The sequence below is a fragment of the Palaemon carinicauda genome, chromosome 12 (assembly GCF_036898095.1).
Source record: "Palaemon carinicauda isolate YSFRI2023 chromosome 12, ASM3689809v2, whole genome shotgun sequence".
Taxonomy (NCBI): domain Eukaryota; kingdom Metazoa; phylum Arthropoda; class Malacostraca; order Decapoda; family Palaemonidae; genus Palaemon; species Palaemon carinicauda.
The window spans coordinates 111,219,888-111,224,887 of record NC_090736.1 but is presented as its reverse complement, the minus strand read 5'-3'; positions in this window follow the sequence as shown (position 1 = coordinate 111,224,887).

The window sequence follows — 5,000 nt, the reverse complement described above, 5'->3', positions numbered from 1 at the left end:
AACTAACTATAAACTATGTTAGAGCTTCCTGCCCCCTACAGGGAAGAGTCCCACTAGACTCTGGAAAGTCCCAAAGAGTGCATATATCTATGTATGAATACCAGGCAAGCTAATATAGTGGTCTCGCCCTATATTAAGTAAAGCATAGTTTGTATAGAACCACTGCGTCAATATATTGACCAGTAATCCGCACAATACTTGTATTGGACAAAGGTTTATATCCGCATACGAAGAAACTAATAAAACCGCCCTCGTCCCTTTATGGGACGGAGTCCTCTCATTAGGGGACTTACATAAACCAATGCAACATAGCTTGCATAACAGAACAATTCTATCAGAATTATCCCAGATAAGATACATAGAATTAAAATGCTCAATTATACCAATAAATTGACACAGGTGAAAGAGACGCAAGGTTCTCAAGAACATGTTTATTGACAGATAATAAACAGACAGGTTAACAACAAATATATATATATTTATATAAAAGAGGGTAACCCAAAACTTTAAGCATAAGTATGATAGTAAACAGAACTTGTTTATCTGAAAGAAAAACCATTAAACACCACTTTAATAAGATACCAAGGTATCAAGTCATAAAAAGTCTGTATTACAAATCAATCACATTAGCGTTAGAAACGCTTGGCACACATGTCTGAACTTATGCTAGGTTCACCTTTGAAAGAAGGAACAGCCTTTAAGGGCACTTGGTGCCCTCATTTAGTTTGTAGTACAGTATGTACCTACACACTCACCCTGGACTTAATCGTCCCAATTAAGACCTCTGTTCCTCGCAGAGTTAAACAGTAGGGTTAACTACACGACCCACTGCTACCACAGATCTCTTAAGTTCCTCTACTTGCTTCGCATAGTGGCGAAAGAACACCCTGGAAGACTTCCAGCCCGTATGAACGGAGATGTTCAAAATCCATACAATTAAAGAAATTTAGGGATGAGGCAACTTTCCTCGGATCGTGACCTGCGGGTGTACTGTCAGGATCCGCTCTGCGAATAAAATATGTGATTTTCGCTCTGAGTTGATTCAGAGATAAATTTGAGCCTGATGTTTCTCCCCTGAATAGTTGACCACCCTTGAAGTCTGAAGTTCTACGAAGATAGACCTTTAGGCATTCTACTGGACATAGAGATGCATCTTCTTTCAGAGGGCAGATTCTCCAGGGACCCCACCTGTTGGTGGGTAACTCATTCTTAGCGAGAAACGTAGGATCCGGAAACAGGTTCAGCTCCCCCCCATACAGGAACTGAACACGACCTGCCTCTCTCGAGAGGGCTACGATTTCACTAACCCTGGCCCCGGACGCGAGTGCAAATAGGAAAATAAATTTTTGCGTCAAATCCTTTAACGCACATTCTTTATTGCTCAACAGGGAGGCGAAATGAAGAACTTTGTCTCAAGACCATGAGATGGGCTTTGGAGGTGCTGAAGGTCTGAGCGTAGCGCAGGCTTTCAGAACTTTATTAAAGATCTCGTTACCTAGGTCGATCTGGAAGGCAAATAAAATGGGTCTCATCAAAGCAGATTTACACACTGAAATCGTGTTAGCTGCCAACCCTTGGCCATGGAGGTGGATGAAGAAAGATAAGCAGAAGTCTGTTGAGATCTCCTGCGGATTCTTTGCCTTTACAAAGGCCACCCATTTTCTCCAAGATGACTCATATTGCCTTCTAGTCGATTTGCACTTGTATTCCTCTAGGAAGTCTATGCTGGCTTTCGAAATCCCGAAACGCTTTCTCACCGCTAGGGCGAGAAAATCATGAGCTGCAGGGTCTTGGTTTTCTGTAATGAAGCGCAGACAGTTGACTTCTGGACTCGCTGGGTCAGAACTGGATGTGGTAGCGGCACGAACTTCATCTGTAGTTCCAACGCCAAGGGGAACCACATACTGTTCGCCCACTTGTGGGCCACTATTGCCGCTACCCCCTTGAAGGATCTCAGTTTGTTGAGGACCCTCAACAGAAGGTTGTGAGGAGGGAACAGATAAATCCTGGACCATCTGTTCCAGTCGAGGGACATTGCGTCCACTGCTTCCGCTAAGGGGTCCTCGTACGGGGACACGTACAGGGGCAACTTCTTGTTGTCTTTCGTCGCAAAGAGGTCTATTTGCAGTTCTGGGACTTGATTCAGAATGAAGGAAAATGATCCTGCCTCTAAGGACCATTCCGACTCTATCGGTGTTGACCTGGATAGAGCGTCCCCTGTCACATTGCGGACTCCTTGAAGGTGAACTCCCGACAGGTACCACTTCTTCTTTTCCGCCAATCGGAAAATGGCTAACATCACTTGGTTGAGAGGTGGTGACCTCGACCCTTGTCGATTCAAGCATCTCACAACCACCTCGCTGTCCGTCACCAATCTTATGTGGATCGAGTGACGCGGGGAGACTTTCTTTAAGGTAAGGAGCACTGCCATAGCTTCTAGAAAGTTTATATGAAAGGTCCTGAATAGCTTGGACCAAGTCCCCTGGACTTTTTTCCGATGAGAGTGACCTCCCCATCCCTCCTTTGAGGCGTCTGAGTGAATCGTCATCGACGGGGGAGGTGGCTGAAGAAGCACCGACTTCTTTAGATGTCTGGCTTGGGACCAAGGTCTGAGAAGAGTACTAGCCGAGGCGGCACTGGTCTTCTCAGGTCTCTTCGCGCGTTTGATGTATACCTTCTCCAAACTCCGGTTGCATCCTTTAGCTGTGCTCTTAGCACTGGGTCTGTCACTGAAGCAAACTGGAGAGAGCTTAGTACCCTCTCCTGTTCGCGTCTTGATATCCTTTCGGAATCTAGAAGTCTCTTGACAGAGCCCGCTATCTCCTTCCTTTTCTTCGTCGGGATGGAGAAACTGTGTGACAAAAGGTCCCAGTGGATTCCCAGCCACTGGAACTTTTGGGATGGAGAAAGTCGAGACTTTTTCTTGTTGATCTTGAAGCCTAGGTACTCTAGGAACTGGATCAACAGACTGGAAGCTTGCAAGCATTCGGTCTCGGATGCTGCCCACACCAGCCAGTCGTCCAGGTAGGCTACTACCTGAATTCCCTTTAGGCGTAATTGTTTGAGAGCTGCGCTCGCAAGCTTCGTGAAAATCCTTGGGGCTATGTTTAGCCCGAATGGCATGGCTCTGAAGGCGTACAGTTTCCGTTGTAGCCTGAACCCTAGGTAGGGGGAGAGTCGACGGCTGATTGGAATGTGCCAATAGGCGTCTGACAAGTCTATAGAGACTGAGTATGCCCTCTTGGGCAGTAAGGTCCTTATGTGTTGCAGTGTTAGCATCTTGAATTTGCAATTCACTATGAACTTGTTGAGTGGTGACAAGTCCAGAATGACTCTGAGCTTTTCCGAGTCTTTCTTGGGAACACAAAACAGCCTCCCTTGGAATTTGATGGACTTCACCTTTCGGATCACATTTTTCTCCAACAGTTCTTGAACGTACTCCTCCAAAACGGGGGTGGAGTGTTGGAAAAACCGAAGGCATGGGGGTGGAGTGCTGTACCAGCTCCAACCCAGTCCATTCTTGAGTAGGCTTTGGGCCCAGGGATCGAAGGTCCAGCGATCCCAAAATTTCATCAGTCTCCCTCCTACCGGTATCATTTCACTTGGACTGCCGTCCTGAGGTCTTGCCTCCCTGACCACGACCACCTCTGAATCCCCTTCCCCTTGAGGGGCGCCTAGACGAGCCTCTGGCTGCTCCTCTAGGTTTTGCACGAAAGGAAGAAGACTGTCCTTCGAACGTTGGGGCGAATGTGGTTGACTGACCTGGCACAGCCTGGGGTACCCACTGAAAGGCAGTCGGGGTTTGTGCCACCATCTGGGGTACTGGAGGCAAAGGCAATTGCAGTTGCTGTTGCTGTCTATAAGTCTTGGCTGGCCGAGATGGTAGCCTAGTCCTCATATTCTTCCTCTTTGGTTGAGGACCCTCATCCGGGGAAGATTTTCTTTTGATAGCCAGGCCCCACTTCTGGAGAAGGTTTCTATTCTCCACGGCGGCCTTATCAACAACCTCTTTGACCACATCGGTAGGGAATAGGTCTTTTCCCCAAATGTTGGAGGAGATTAATTTCCTTGGTTCGTGTCTCACCGAAGCCCCGGTGAACACGACCTCCCTGCAAGCTCTCCTTGCCTTGATGAAGCCATAAAGGTCCTTTGTCACTGTGGCTAGGTGAGACTTAGCCACTACCATGAACATTTCATGGACCTTAGGGTCACTTGCCATTGTCTCAAGAGTGGTCTGATGAGACATTGAGGCAGCCAGTCTTTCTTTGGTCTCGAACTCTCTTCGTAAAAGAGATTCGGGCAGCTTAGGGAGGTCCTCGCCGAATTGCCGTCCGGCAATATCAGCCTCCAACTTTCCCACTGAGAATGTCAGATGGACATCCTTCCAGTCTTTGTGGTCCATAGGCAGAGCCAGCGACAAGGGTTTACACTCCTCCAGGGAGGGGCAAGGCTTGCCGGCCTCGACTGCCTTTAGGACAGCCGCAAACCCTTTTTGTAAAAAGGGGAAGGCTCTATCAGGAGAGGACACAAAAGAAGGGAGCTTCTTGCTCAATGCAGCTACCTTCGAATTCGAGAAGCCCCTCTCTTTCATCGAGGATGAAAGTAGGGCATGAGCCTTAGCGTGGTCCATAATAATGACCTCCTTCGGCTCTGTCTCCTCCCTTGAGGCTGGTTCTTTTCTCAGCCGGACATAGCAGTCCGGATATGATGCCTTGCTGGGCCAGAATTCTACCTCCTCTAGGGGAACTGAACCCAGCTTATCCGAGATGACGATCTTACCAGTCGTCATCGGCATGTGCTCAGCATACCTCCATGGGTTAGCATCTGAGCATATGGGAAGGTCTTTCACATTGAGCCTTTTCTGGGGCCCATGTGATTCTGCTAGGGACTGCATACGCAGTTCCATTGCAGCCGCCTTCTCCTGATTCTCCTTCTGCATTTGTTGGATCATTCCAACAATCGAAGAGAGGTCCTGTCCCAGTTCTACTGGGAGACCAGCC